A 15,644-nucleotide genomic window follows, 5' to 3' on the forward strand; every position below is an offset into this window, starting at 1 on the left:
TTCTTCTGGTGCGTGCAGCACGCACAATTTGATTAGGAATGCGTCTACATCTACCTCATCGATACGTCACTGCACAAGCGATGAAAGTGCGGATAGTCGTCTTCCTTTGGGTCATCGTCGTCACTGGAGACGTCATGAATGCAGTTAACAATCGCTTCGGTTGTCCGGTCCACCGCCGTTAGTGCTGCGCTGTCACTCTTCACATAGTCATCGAAGGAAGAGACACCGGGCAGCAGTTCTGTAACCTCAGTCCACAGGTCTCCTGGGTTGTTGTCGGTCACCTCCAGGTCATCATCAAGCTGCACATGCTTTGACAAGCCGTGCTTTTCGCCAGCGGTTGCTAATGGTGGATGCCTTCAAGTTCCACCAAGCTCCTGTGAGCATTTCACCTGCCTGACGAATATTGATTTCAGTCAGCTGCTTTAGGCAGAGGTTGATAATCAACCGCTGCACAAAGCGCTTACGAAATTCTGCTTTCACACTCTTTATAATGCCCTGGTCTAGGGGCTGCAGCAAGGATGTGTTGTTTGGTGGCAGAAACTCCAAGCGAACGCACTTCAAGCGAACATTCACAATGTGAGCAGAGCAATTGTCGGCAACCAGTAGAATTCTTGGATCATCCCTCCTAATTTGGTTGTCGAGTTTGATGAGCCACTCGGACAAGAGTCTTCTGGTCATCCAGGCTCGTTTGTTGGCACTGTAGTTGTACGGTAACAAAATGTCATTTTTCATGCAGCAAGGCTTCGCGTACTTGCCAATGATGAGTGGTTTAATTTTCTTCATTCCTGTTGCATTGCAGCAGAGCAGGACTGTCACATGAAGATGCGACTTCTTCCCTCCTTTGCACTGCTGCCCTTTGATGTGCATCGTCCAGTATGGCAGGAGCTGATAAAAACATGCGGTCTCATCCGCGTTGAAAATATCGTCTTCAGAGTACGATTCAGCTAAACCAGGAATCAGCGCCAGGAATCCGTGCCATCTTTGTGAGCAGCCTTTTCCTCACCCGAGACTACCTGCCAAGTTATTCCGTTCCTTTGGCGGAAACGAAAAAGCCAACCCGCACTGCTGTCGAACCTAGTTATTTCAAGTGCATCGGCAAATTCACAGGCTTTTTCTTGGAGCATTGGGCCAGACACCAGAATGTTTTGCAGTCTGGCATCTTTGAACCAAGTGAGAACAGCTTGGTCCACATTTTTAGTTTCCCAGTCCTAGCCGTTTCCTCGTTGCGATTCTCAGTGAAGCTTGACAATCTCATCTCGGTCTTTCAAAATAGTTGCGACGGTCGATGGGGCAATGCCACGCTGTCTGCACACGTTGATTTGCTTTTCTCTGCGTCGATTTCCTGCAATACATCTGATTTGTCCTGCAATGAAAACTGCTTTCGCTTCTTAGCGCCGCCGATAACTGTATTTATCGTTGGACCTTGTGCGAACATCGCCAAACCTTTGCCGTGAAGTTCTTGGTGAAGCAGTTGGCACTCGAACTGGTGATGATGATAGCTACTGCACTCGCGGTTTCTGTTTCGCGCTAGAGTTGCGGCGCTGTTAGTTTTAGCCGAATTTGTAATACTGATGTTCCTCGGTTATAAAGGGGGTGAGTAAACTATGTGCATTATTCTGAAATATCCGCTGTATTGAAATTTGTAGTTCTGAAATATTTTTACATTGAAGATATAGGCAATCTGGCGGGGATTTTTAACCTATTCGTAAATTTGAGAAATTCGTTAATGTGGGGTTTGTAGTAATGAGATTTGACTGTACAGTGAGACCTCGTTAAACCGTAGTTGGCCGGAGTTCGGAAAAAGTACGTACTAAACGGTAGTACTGCTTAACCAAAATGGCATGAGATCGTCGACTTACCTGTCAAAAACGGAACTCTAAGAGAGTGCTATGAAAGGGGGGAAACATATAGCATTTATTCACTTCGCGCGACAGTGTTATTTTCGTTTGATGCCGCGACGGCCTAGCAGCGACGACAGCGGCCTCAAACTTACTGAAGCTGCGAGCCAGCTTTTCAGCCAGCCTCTTCTCGGCAAACACTCGCATGGCAGATTCCTACTTGGCGATACGTATTCTCGGTGCACGCGCGCGGTAGCACTGCATAAGTCGCGGGGCGCCTTTTTCATTGCGGGGTGCTGTTCTCGTCGCGACGATTGCACTTGTGAGGCTGAAGTAACGCGCAGCTTGTCGGGCCTGAATCGCCCATGTTGTCGCCTTCCATGTCGTCCTCATCACTTTCGCTAGTCGGCACTTCGGCAACAGAGGCAACGATGGTGAAAAGTCGAACCATAGAGAAAGAAATTCCAGAGCGGACACTCATGCCATCCGGAGAAACATCACGTACCGTACGTCTACCTCGCAATATGCATCCACCCCGCAGAGCGAAGGGAGGCCCGCGCCCTAGCCATACACAAGCGATACGGGACTTTACCCTCTACAGCCTACACGGACGCGGCTTCTAACTCCAGACGCACAGCCACAGCAGCCACCGTAGTCGTCAACACAGAACATCGGAGCCGCATTTCGCTCACACGAAACAATCCCCTCCAAGCCGAGGAAGCGGCCATAGCCCTCGCGCTCTCTCAAACAGAGGCTGAAGTCATAGTGACCGACTCCCAACAGGCGTGCCGCAACTTTGCTAGCGGCAGAATTCATACCACTACGCTCCGGATCATCAATCAAAAGCCGCCAACGAGCTCAGTCATGATCATCTGGGCGCCAGCTCATCAAGGCATTCCTGGCAATGGGGCTCTTGCATTGCCCAGGGGGCGCCGCGAAAAAAGGTGCTAAAAAGCGCCCTCTGCGCTAAAATGGGTCGTACCAAGCTCGGTCGTCTGCTTCGGAAAGCACGTTTACAATATGGACGCGCCACTTTCGGTTGTGTTGTTTCACGGCCTGCAGCGAATATCGGGCGCCGAAGATTTTTTCAGGGGTGGTAGGCTGCGTAAAGGCAAGAAATTATGCAGTGCCGAATACGTGTACGCCGTTCAAGAATTAGGCGGCGAAGTTTTAGCACCGTGTCAATCGCAAGTGAAGCGAGTCGCGTACGAAGTGGAACTACAGGTAAGGTTTGCACGCTAGCTGCTAGATTCAGGCGCACAAACGCGAGAAAATGCTTGCTATAAATGAATCCACAGCAGCGATAAGCAGGCATCATGTGTGCGGAACTGCTCGAGCACATGACGGTACGCGCCGCGATGTACGAACTGCTCGAGTGCACGATCGTACGCGCCGCGACGGCAGCGGTCTTTCGACATGCCGCGAAACGGCGGGCCTCCTGCAATCTTTGTTGACTGCATGCCGCTAAACAAATAGATATGCCTGCGCTGTAGTAGCGGCCATCTGTCCCATTTAGTAACTGGTAATAACTGATGCAACGCATATGAGCTCGCACGTACGTGCGAATCGCGCTGCATCGCGAGCTCGTGCGCTGCTCGCTTGATGTAGGTTTTAGTGACAGCGCTCGAACATCGATGTGCTGCAATCAATACTGCCTTGCTGCGCTGCCTCAACGTGCTAGCTTGAGATGAAGGATGAGCGCATTTAACTCTCTTAACCTGTGCTGCTCGTAGTGGAGTAGTGAATTGTCATCGAATGAGCCCGACCATTTGTGCTCATTTGCACACACCTGGTCACTTCACCACTTCGCATCGGTCGAATTGTTAATTGTCGGTGTGGCCGGGTCTCGAATCCATGCCTGCTGCTATATGTCGGTCTGCCGTCGGGACTGTAGGTGCGAAACACTGAACTTTAGAACGCAGATAATCACGCAAGCTTCAAGACAGTCGAAGCAGTCATGGCGCGAAGTTTCGCTTACTCAGCGCGACGAACTGCAGCTATGCAGCGCGCCCGACGCTCCACTTCGTGAGGCCTTGAAGGAAAACGGTAGAATCTGATGTTGGGATTCAGGCCTTCTTGTTCATGGCAGCCCACGACGCAGAAGTAATGACGGTGACGCCTTTTCGAGGCTGGGCTAGGTCTCTCCGGATCGGCGTCACCGATTCCTTCTGCTCCTGGCATTACGTCGCACGGCACACGGAGAGTCCGTTTTAGTTAAACTATAGGCTGCGGCGAGCTCGCAGCGTGGTCTGCATGGTCTGTGAGAAGTGACGAGCCTTTTCGCACTCGCAACAGGGCAGAAAAAAGTGCGAATCGACGCAAAACTCGGCCTAGAAACGTGCTTCGCCACAGCCAGGGTTCAATACGACCCAAGCTGGTACGACCCAGATGTCGTTTCCTGCGCCGCCACCAGGCGCCGCTACTATACCTCAAACTCCAGCGCAAGACCCCCATGAGGTCGCCAACCACGTGGCTCGAGATCTGACCCACCGAAACGACGCCGAGGAATCTGAACCCGAGCGCACGCACCCTCTAGTCTCTTACCAAGACATCACACAACACTACAAGCTAACCCGCAGAACATATGCACCCCCTCACAAGTCACTACCTAGAGAGAAGGAGCGATTCCTCCGAGCTCTACAGGTTAATACATTCCCCCAACCAACCAGAAATCACCTCATAGACCCTACACAATTTTCTCCGCAATGCCGCTTCTGCGCAGAGCCCGGGTCCCTCAGGCACATAGCAGGGGGTTGCAGAGCGGCACCATTAAATCCTCCGAACCCTTACCCCACTAACGAGCTTGGCCAGCTCCGACCTCGAGGATCAGCAACGGCTGATTACGAGGGCCCAGGACGCGGCCCGGGCTCAAGGCATTTTGGAATGAGGATGCCTCTGCAAAGCTGCATTCACCCAATAAAAAGCCGAATTGACTGTAGCGCACCAAGCGGATGGGATTCACACTTCCCCGTTTTGGTTTTGGGCGCGCGCGTTTTGAACGCCAGCTGGTGCACGCCATGCCGGCTCCGCTGATCGGCGCGGCATTTTATTTTTTTTTTCCGCTTCTACTGCTGAATCACGCGCGGCCTTCGCGCGGAATCGTTTTATTATTTAGTAAAAATGATTGCCAACGATCTTTACAAGCCTCCGTCGAATGTGTCACATGCAATTTCATAAAGGGAATGCAAGGCGTCTTCTAAAATGAAATGTTTATTTTGCTCGTGAGCTCCTGGCTGGGAGCTTACCATTATCATTGAAAAGGGCAGTATACAGTCAGTGCGTTTTACCGCAGCTGACATATGGGGCAGAGACTTGGAGACTGAAAAAGAAGCTTGAGAAGAAGTTAAGGACTGCACAAAGAGTGATGGAACGAAGAATGCTAGGCATATAACTTTAAGAGACAGAAAGAGAGCGGTTTGGATCAGAGAGAAAACGGGTATAGACGCTATTCTAACAGGCTTCTACAGACGGGGGCTTACCCAAACCCCCTACTTCTTCACAAGGTGTACCCCGAAATTCAGACAACAAATGCATGTGCACTATGCAATGATTTAGCGAATTTACCTCACATGCTCTGGCGATGTCCCGCGTTACACAGCGATGAAAACAACACTTCTTCACGTTGGGAGGCGGTCCTACACAGCCCCAACCTCGAAGAACAGTTATGGGCTGTCCAACGGGCCCGCGACGCGGCGGAGAAACTCGGCCTCTCTGTCCCGACGTGGGAGCGGCCCGCTGCGCGCTAGTGCACGCCCTAAGGACCCTAATAAAGAAGAAGTATTTTAATGAATGGGAAATGTAGAGAGGTCGGCCGGATAATGGAGCATCTGGCCTGCTACTCTACGTAAGGGAAGGGGAAGAGGGGAAGAAAAAGGGTCACAATGGGGGATGATAATGGGAGGAACGAGGTGAATGACACATTACACAACTGGTATCACAGGCGTGAGTCCAGGCCCGTGTCACCTAGGAAACGTGAAAGTGCACGCATTGTCTCTGTCGTCTGCCAACTCTGTGGCCACGCGCCTAGCAAGAGGTCTCCGACAGTGGTCCATTGTGTAAATGTCTCAATGTATCTGCCAATGTCAGTCTTTCTCGCGCATACTCAGGGCACACCACGAGCACATGTTCTATAGTCTCTACAGCGCCACACACTGAACAGTCCGGGGAGTCTGTCCGTCCAATAATGTGCAAATATTTGCGCGTGAAGGCGACGCCTAATCGCAGTCTGTGTATCAGGCATGTATGAGGGCGTAGAATTCCACGCAGAATAGGAAATTTCATATCGGGATCCAGGCTTTTAAGGCGGCCGTGACGAGCGTCTGGCTGGGCCCAGTATCTCCTCGTCGCACTCCTCATTAATTCCGACAGGAGGCATGTGATGTCCGGTCTGGAGAATGGGACTGCAGTTCGCAGGCCATTGCTGAGGGCGCGCCTTGCTGCAGCATCGGCCATCTCATTACCGTTGAGCCCGCAGTGTCCCGGGATCCATTGGAACACTATGCGGTGGTGTTTTTCTTGAGCGTATGAAAGTAGCTCGGTGATCTGCAGGGCCAGAACCTGATATGCGGTGTGGCGCAGGAAGCATCCCAAAATTTGCAGCGCGGGTTTTGAGTCCGTGAAAATGCACCACTCTTGAGGTCTTTCCCCGCAGATGTGGCGAATCGCTTCCCGAATAGCCACAAGCTCTGCAGCGGTTGATGTTGAATTATGGTCTAGTATGAAACCTCGAGTCATCTGTTGGGCTGGTATCACCACAGCTGCTGTCGATGCCTTAGGTGACACTGAGCCGTCTGTGTACACATGAACATATGTTCATGTGTACAATATGGTATTCTTAATATGGTATTCTGACCAGATGTACGCGAGAGCAAGTCGTTGTAGTCCACTGACGGGAACCAATGATTTCTTTAGTATGCCGGGGACATGTACGCATACGGAAGGTTGAACCATCACCCATGGCGGTTTGACGGGGTGATATGGAAGGGCATAGCCTGATGTTATGTGAGGTAGATGGCAGCGGAGTGCACTTGTGAAACTGCTGTCCGGTCGCTCATGTAGAACCGACGTCAATGGATGGCAATGGTGTCGTGTCAGTAAGCGTAAATACACACGAAGTGGTTCGTGGGACAGGTATATCGGTAATGGGCATACGTGGGCTTCCTCAATTGTGCCTTTGTTGGAGGCACGCCGTGGCAACCCGAGGCATATTTTGAGTGCCTGCGCTTGGACGCTCTCTAATGTCCGTAAGCAGGAAATGCTCAAGTTTGAGAGTATCGGAAGGCTGTATCGAATGTAGCCCACGAAAAGAGACTGATAAAGTCTTAGTAATGAGCCTTCCGTGGGACCCCATTTCATGCCTGTTGCGAAGCGAAGAACATGGCAAAACAGATTAAGTTTTTGCTTCAACATATTAACATGCCTCGTCCATGACAAATCGCGGTCAATGATAATGCCCAAGAATCTGTGGTGGGAGACATAAGGTATGATGACACCGTTATATAATGGAGATCGGGTAGCGGCAGACGGATTTGCGCGTGAATGCAACCACAGCACATTTTTCGGCAGCTGAGCGCAAACCCTGACGCCGTATGTATCGTGAAGTAGATGACACAGCCCGTTGTAATTTCGCACGTAGTTGTGGGCGTGTTGTACCAGAAGCCCAGATGCAGATGTCATCTGCATATGCACTGATGTGGATGTGAGGTGGAAGCTCGCTCACCAGGCCAATCAGTGCCACATTAAATAATGTTGGGCTGAGAACTCCTCCCTGAGGAACTCCGCGGCATACCTGATGACGGTTAGTGTCTCCGTCAGGCGTGGACATGTAAACGAAACGGCCGCTGAGGTAGCTCACAATCCACAGGTAGAGCCGGCCGCCAATACCCAAGTCATCTAGGGCATCGAGAATGGCTTCATGAAGGATGTTGTCGTAGGCCCCTTTGATATCTAAGAAAACAGCGGCGACGAGTCGGCGTTGATGTTTTTCATGTTCCACTGTCGTAACGAGGTCAATGACGCTGTCAATTGAAGAACGACCCCGCCGAAAATCGGTCATCATGTTCGGATAAAGATCATTTCTTTCCAGAAACCATTCGAGCCTCGCCAGGACCATTCGTTCCATAACTTTGCCAACACAGCTGGCTAATGCAACTGGGCGGTATGAGGTAAGTTCATTAGGAGTCTTTCCAGGCTTCAAGAGAGCAACCAGGCGGCTGATCTTCCACTGCTGCGGAACAATACCGGAGACCCATGTGTCGTTGTAATAATTGAGCAGTGCAGTGCGACCAGCCCTGCCAAGGTGAGACAGAGACGAGTACGAGATCCCGTCAGGGCCAGGAGCAGATGAATGCCGACACGACGCAAGAGCAGCCTCTAATTCGGGCATCGTAAAGAGCAAGTCGTAGTGGTCACTTGAGGAAGGTGGCGCAAAAACTTCGAATTGGATAGAGGCTGGTTGAGATGTGCCCACAATCATTTTGCAGAAGTCGTCCGCTACCTCTACATCATTGCGGCGTTGGTAAAGGGCCAGAGCACTGAAAGGGTACCTGTCTTGTGGGGGAAAACGTAGGCTCCTGACTACATGCCAAATACGTGACAGCGGCTTGCGAGGATCCAGTGATGAGCAGAACTTTCTCCAGCGCTTCCTTCCTAATAAAGTTTTTCATCCGTCCATCCACCAAAAGAAAAGGCGCTGGGCTGGTCATGTAATGCGCGGACTAGGTAACCGTTGGACCATTAGGGTGGCAGAATGGGTACCAAGAGAAGGGAAGTGAAGTAGAGGAGGGCAAAAGACTAGGTGCATGGTGCGACGAAATTAGGAAATTTGCGGCTGCTTGTTGTAATCTGTTGGCGGAAGGGGTAATTGGAGATTGCCTTCGTCCTGCAGTGGACATAAACAGGCTGATGATAATGATGATTGTGTTATATATAAGCACTCGTTCCGGGTTTTGTGTGCACTCGTCCAACGTTGTGGCACATGTAAGCAGCAGTAGTTGCTGTACAAAGCTCCACCGGACGCCGTCAGATGAAAAAAAAATTGCAAGCATGTATCATTTTGGTATATAAACGTAATAGGAATACTGCGCGTAGAGGCGAAACGTGCGTATGTGGTGAATGGGCGGCATTACAAATAAATTAACTTTTACATACATTTCGTAACAAATAGACTTCTCCCAAGCAATGCCATAAAATATGAAGAAAACGTCTAATTTTCAAAGATTCTTCCCTTCCCGGGCATTATTTCCTGCACTTTAAGAGCACAAGTACACGGGTGACTGCGCGTTTCCAAAACAACTTGGCCTCGGTCGACGCGATGGTGCGCCAAGTACAGTCGAGCGCGATTTGAAGGTTCTCGCATAGAGAAAAATTTCAACAAGAGCGGACACTCCCATAGAGCCCAGCGGCCGAATTGGCTGTAGCGCACCAAGCGGATGTTGTTGACTCCTTTCGGTTTCGGTTTTGGGCGCGCGCGTTTTGAACACCAGTTGGTACACGCCGCGCCGGCTCCGCTGCTCGGCGCGGCATTCTCTTTTTTTTTTTCACTTCTGCTGAACCTCGCGTGGCCTTGGCGAGGAATCGTTTCATAATTAAGTAGAAATGATTGCGATTGACCTTTACAAGACTGCGCCGAATCTGTCAGCTGCAATTTCATAAAGAAAACGGAAGAAGTCTTCTGAAATGATGAAATGTTTATTTTGCTCTATATAAATGCTCGTTCCGGGCTTCTGCATTCATCCAAAGTTGTGGCACCAGGTAAGCAGCAGTCGTTGCCGTACGATGCTCCACCGGATTCCATCAGCTGAAAGAAAGTAAATTACAAGCATGTATCATTTCGGTATATTGACCTAACAGGAGTATTGCTTGTAGAGGCGAAACGTTCGTAAGTGGTGAATGAGCGGCATTACAGATAAATTCACTTTTAGGTACATTTCGCAGCAAAGACTCCTCCCAAACAATGCCATAAAATCAGAACATCCGATTTTCAAGCACCCCTCCTTTCCCGGGCATTATTTCCTGCACTTTAGGTGCACAAATACACAGGTGACTGCGCGTTTCCAAAACAACTTAGCTTCAGTCGACACGATGGTACGCCAAGTACACAAAGGCGGCTACAACACAGGCTCAGCCAGACCATGTTACACGCTCGCAGAATGCCTTGTCATCGCACTCAAGTCAGACTCGTGGGTGCAAAGCCTGTTTTCAGTCACTCAGAATACATAAGTGTCATGTTCTCGAGCTCGTCCGTATTATCTTTCACGCGTCCTGCCGGCGCATGCAACACTCCCGTGTTATCACTCTCGGCAATCGCTCGTCGCGTTTTCGAGAAGCGTGAGTACCGAAATAAGGTACACGTTGTTGCAGGGCTATAAAATGCGTCACAAACTTCTCCCACTAAAATTCAGTACACGCAAAACTAACTCGCTATGGCCGGTTTGCTTTTTTGCTAACAGCTTCACAACCCCAGGCGCGGCGAGCAAGCCTCAGGATATCCCGAAAAGTTACCAAATAAATTACAATACTTCTTCGGATCAAAGAATGCTTCACGAACTTCTACCAATAAGATTCAGTACACGCGAAACTGCGGCACACAGCCGAGCTGCTTTTTGCTAACTGCGTCAATAAGCCGGGCGCGGCAACCATGCTTCTGAACTACCCCAAATATAACGACGTTAGTACAATAATGTTGGGGGCCACAGAATGCGCGAAAACTTGTATTAGGCGCTACGACGTAGTACACGCATGTATGTACTACATGTACAGGCGCAAATGCGTCACTCGGCCGAGCCGGTTCTCGCTTACGGTAGTTCTGAACTTAGTGTCACACATTACTTCCCCCCTTTTCTTTGGCTTCTGGATTGGATTGGCGCGGCTCGCTACGTACTTGCGCAAGCTTTTCCGAGCGCAGATTGGTGTGCGCCTGGTTTCTGCACTAGGCTGTTATGCGATCGCTTTTTTGAGCGCAGATTGATGTGAGCCTTGTTTCTGCACTAGGCTTTTGCACGATCGCCTGATTTTTGCACTGGGCTTTCAAAAGGCGAAGTGAGCGTCGCTTACTGCGGAAGCGCAGCGCCGCGGGCCTACCGTGTATGGAAGCGCGCAGCAATGCCGGGAAACATTCATACAAAAGCAAAGGGTCAGAAAAGTGCGCTTTATTTTCCATTACTATGTCACACTGGGTAGCGCCGTGCGATCGCTTCTAATAAACGCAGAAACGAGTCCTTGCAGCGCATGTGCCCATTAATCGATGCCCACCATAGCCATGGGGCTCTTGCATTGCCCAGGGGGCGCTGCGAAAAAGGTGCTAAAAAGCGCCCTCTGTGCAAAAATGGGTCGTACCAAGCTCGGTCGTCTGCTTCGGAAAGCACGTTTACAATATGGACCCGCCACTTTCGGTTGTGTTGTTTCACGGCCTGCAGCGAATATCGGGCGCCGAAGATTTTTTCAGGGGTGGCACGCTGCGTAAAAGCAAGAAATTATGCAGTGCCGAATACGTGTATGCCGTTCAAGAATTAGGCGGCGAAGTTTTAGCACCGTGTCAATCGCAAGTGAAGCGAGTCGCGTACGAAGTGGAACTTCAGGTAAGGTTTGCACGCTAGCTGCTAGATTCAGGCGCACAAACGCGAGGAAATGCTTGCTATAAATGAATCCACAGCAGCGATAAGCAGGCATCATGTGTACGGAACTGCTCGAGCACACGACGGTACGCGCCGCGATGTACGAACTGCTCGAGCGCACGATCGTACGCGCCGCGACGGGCAGCGGTCTTTCGACATGCCGCGAAACGGCGGGCCTCCTGCGCAATCTTTGTTGACTGCATGCCGCTAAACAAGTAGTTATGCCTGCGTTGTAGTAGCGGCCATCTGTCTCTTTTAGTAACTGGTAATAACTGATGCAATGCATATGAGCTCGCACGTACGTGCGAATCGCGCTGCAGCGCGAGCTCGTGCGCTGCTCGCTTGATGTAGGTTTTAATGACAGCGCTCGAACATCGATGTTCTGCAATCAATACTGCCTTGCTGCGCTGCCTCAACGTGCTGGCTTGGATCAAGGATGAGCGCATTTACCTCTCTTAACCTGTGCTGCTCGTAGTGGAGTAGTGAATTGTCATCGAATGAGCCCGACCATTTGTGCTCATTTGCACACACCTGGTCACTTCACCACTTCGCATCGGTCGAATTGTTCATTGTCGCTGTGGCCGGGTCTCGAATCGTCAATTACTAGCCATGCCTGCTGCTATGTCGGTCTGCTGTCGGGACTGTAGGTGCAAAAGACCGAACATTAGAAAGCAGATAATCAAGCAAGCTTCAAGACAGGCGAAGCAGTCAGCATAGCGCGAAGTTTCGCTTACTCAGCGCGACGAACTGCAGCTATGCAGCGCGCCCGACGCTCCACTTTGTGAGACCTTGAAGGAAAACGGTAGAATCTTATGTTGGGATTCAGGCCTTCTTGTTCATGGCAGCCCACGACGCAGAAGTAATGACGGTGACGCCTTTTCGAGGCTGGGCTATGTATCTCTGGATCGGCGTCACCGATTCATTCTGCTCCTAGCATTACGTCCCACGGCACACGGAGAGTCCGTTTTCGTTAAACTATAGGCTGCGGCGAGCTCGCAGCGTGGTCGGCGTGGTCTGTGAGAAGTGACGAACCTTTTCGCACTCGCAACAGGGCATAAAAAAGTGCGAATCGACGCAAAACTCGGCCTAGAAACGTGCTTCGCCACAGCCAGGGTTCAATACGACCCAAGCTGGTACGACCCAGATGTCGTTTGCCGCGCCGCCACCAGGCGCCGCTACTATACCTCAAACTCCAGCGCAAGACGCCCATGGGGCTCGTGCATTGCCCAGGGGGCGCTGCGAAAAAGGTGCTAAAAAGCGCCCTCTGACCAAGCTCGGTCGTCTGCTTCGGAAAGCACGTTTACAATATGGACCCGCCGCTTTCGGTTGTGTTGTATCACGGCCTGCAGCGAATATCCGGTGCCGAAGATTTTTTCAGGGGTGGCACGCTGCGTAAAGGCAAGAAATTATGCAGTGCCGATTGCCTGTATGTCGTTCAAGAATTAAGCGGCGAAGTTTTAGTGCGGTGTCAATCGCAAGTGAAACGAGTCGCGTACGAAGTGGAACTTAGGTTAGGTTTGCACGCTGCTAGATTCAGGCGCACAAACGCGAGGAAATGCTTGATATAAATGAATCCACAGCAGCGATAAGCAGACATCATGTGTACGGAACTGCTCGAGCACACGGTCGTACGCGCCGCGAAGGCAGCGGTCTTTCGACATGCCGCGAAACGGCGGGCCTCCTTCAATCTTTGTTGACTGCATGCCGCTAAACAAGTAGTTATGCCTGCGTTGTCGTAGCGGCCATCTGTCCCTTTTAGTAACTGATAATAACTGATGCAATGCATATGAGCTCGCACGTACGTGCGAATCACGCTGCAGCGCGAGCTCGTGCGCTGCTGGCTTGACGTAGCTTTTAATGAAAGCGCTCGAACATCGATCTGCTGTAATCAATACTACCTTGCTGCGCTGCCTCAACATGCTGACTTGAGGTCAGTATGAGCACATTTAACTCTCTAACCTGTGCTGCTCGTTGTGGGGTAGTGAATTGTCACCGAATCAGCCCGGCCATTTGTGGTCATTTGCACACACCTGGTCACTTAACCACTTCGCATCGGTCGAATTGTTAATTGTCGCTGTGGCCGGGTCTCGAATCGTGAATTACCAGCCATGCCTGCTGCTATGTCGGTGTGCTGTGGAGACTGTAGGTGCAAAAGACCTAAATTTAGAACGCAGATAATCAAGCAAGCTTCAAGACAGGCGAAGCAGTCAGCATGGCGCGAAGTTTCGCTTACTCAGCGCAACGAACTGCAGCTATGCAGCGCGCCCGACGCTCCACTTCGTGAGGCCTTGAAGGAAAACGGTAGAATCTGATGTTGGGATTCAGGCCTTCTTGTTCATGGCAGCCCACGACGCAGAAGTAATGACGGTGACGCCTTCTCGAGGCTGGGCTAGGTCTCTCCGGATCGGCGTCACCGATTCCGTCTGCTCCCAGCAATACGGCACACGGAGAGCCTGTTTTCGTTAAACTATAGGCTGCGGCGACCTCGCAGCGTGGTCGGCATGGTCTGTGAGAAGTGACGAGCCTTTTCGCACTCGCAACAGGGCAGAAAAAAGTGCGAATCGACGCAAAACTCGGCCTAGAAACGTGCTTCGCCATAGCCAGGGCTCAGTACGACCCAAGCTGGTACGACCCAGATGTCGTTTTCCGCGCCGCCACCAGGCGCCGCTACTATACCTCAAACTCCAGCACAAGACGCCCATATCAGGTGCGACTCGAGAAGCTGTAGAGTCACCCTGTAGCCGGCGGAGTCGAGGTAGCGCTTCACCTTCTGCCAGTAGCTTTCGATTTTCTGGGTGTGAGCGCCCGTGATTGGGTCTACAAAGTTCATGGTGTGGTTAACAGCCTCCCATTGCAAATTCAGTCTTGCTCCGTTAGCCCCCACCAAGTTCGGGATGCAGTTGTATGCGGCCGATTCATCACTGTGGATGGTGGTTCCCGGTTCAACGTTGGCTGCAATAATGGGGCCTAGCGTCGCCGAGTCTCGTCGGTCGACCTTGAATAGTCGGAGCTCCCCGGTGGTCACGCAGATCATGCCGAATACCCATGGTCCACGATCTGCAATGCCGCCGTAATTTTGGCGGCTCGGCGGAACCTTGTCGCCCGTCATCAGGCGGCCTCGATTGTATTTTCGCTTGCCGCGAAGGAGGCATTCATCAATTTGCACAATCCTCCGGGGGCCACCGAGTGGGGGTCGCGCCAGCAGCTCGTCCCGCACGACCTCACGAGCGTAGTTCCTCCAGTCGGCGATGACATGGTCCGACAGATTAAGCAAGTCGCCGGTCATCTCCTTCATGAGCCACGTGCCTATGTTTTTGCTCACGCAGTACGTGAGCCAAATCACTTGCCGCCTGCAGTAAGCGACGCTCACTTCGCCTTTTGAAAGCCCAGTGCAAAAAGCAGGCGATCGTGCAAAAGCCTAGTGCAGAAACCAGGCTCACATCAATCTGCGCTCGAAAAAGCGATCGCATAACAGCCTAGTGCAGAAACCAGGCGCACACCAATCTGCGCTCGGAAAAGCGCGCGCAAGCACGTAGCGAGCCGCGCCAATCCAATCCAGAAGCCAAGGAAGAGGGGGGAAGTAATATGTGACACTAAGTTCAGAACTACCCTCGCTTACTGCATCAATAAGCCGGGCGCGGCAAGCGTGCCCAAAAACTACCGAAATAAGTTACAGTAATGTTGGGGCTCATAAAAAGCGTCGCAAACATCTCCCAGGATGAGGCATTAACTCAACTGCGCCAGGACGGCGGTGCTGTTTTTCGCTAACTGCGCCACTCGAACTAAGCCTAATTGTGATTAAAATGAGCCGCACACTGTCAAACACAATTTCTCACCTTGCCGTAGTCCAGTAGTGCAGTGGTGCCGTGTCAAAATGCAGACGCTACGCAAGAGAAGCATAGAGAAGGCCGGGAGCCCCCAAAAATGGGCTATATCCAAAACAGACGGGTCGCCGAGCACGCGAGCTTCGCACGTACGACCGTTCACGCTCACTCCATAGAATAAAGAACAACTTACTCCCGCGGCTTGTCTGGCGCATGATCGACGTGCGCCTGGCGTGCTGCTAGCTTGTTGCTAGGCAACGCAACAAAACGTTGCAAAGTATAAGTTCATTTAAACGCAAAACTTTTTCACTTTTAGTGGGAAGGAATAAAAAAAATAAAACGTTGTCTGGAAGTTTATTTCAAATTCT

The 15,644-nt window shown here is 51.3% G+C and overlaps 1 long non-coding RNA gene across 1 annotated transcript; it reads right to left on the reverse strand.

Moving 5' to 3' along the window:
- Nucleotides 1-9,508: 9,508 nt before the first annotated feature.
- LOC135899690 (uncharacterized) lies at nt 9,509-15,439 on the reverse strand. The gene is made up of 2 exons (XR_010563692.1): nt 15,289-15,439; nt 9,509-9,636 (listed from the first exon to the last, which is right to left on the reverse strand). It is a non-coding gene; the product is annotated as an uncharacterized lncRNA (long non-coding RNA).
- Between the last annotated feature and the right edge of the window lie 205 nt (nt 15,440-15,644).

This window comes from Dermacentor albipictus, unplaced genomic scaffold, assembly GCF_038994185.2.
Source record: "Dermacentor albipictus isolate Rhodes 1998 colony unplaced genomic scaffold, USDA_Dalb.pri_finalv2 scaffold_16, whole genome shotgun sequence".
In the NCBI taxonomy this organism is placed as follows: domain Eukaryota; kingdom Metazoa; phylum Arthropoda; class Arachnida; order Ixodida; family Ixodidae; genus Dermacentor; species Dermacentor albipictus.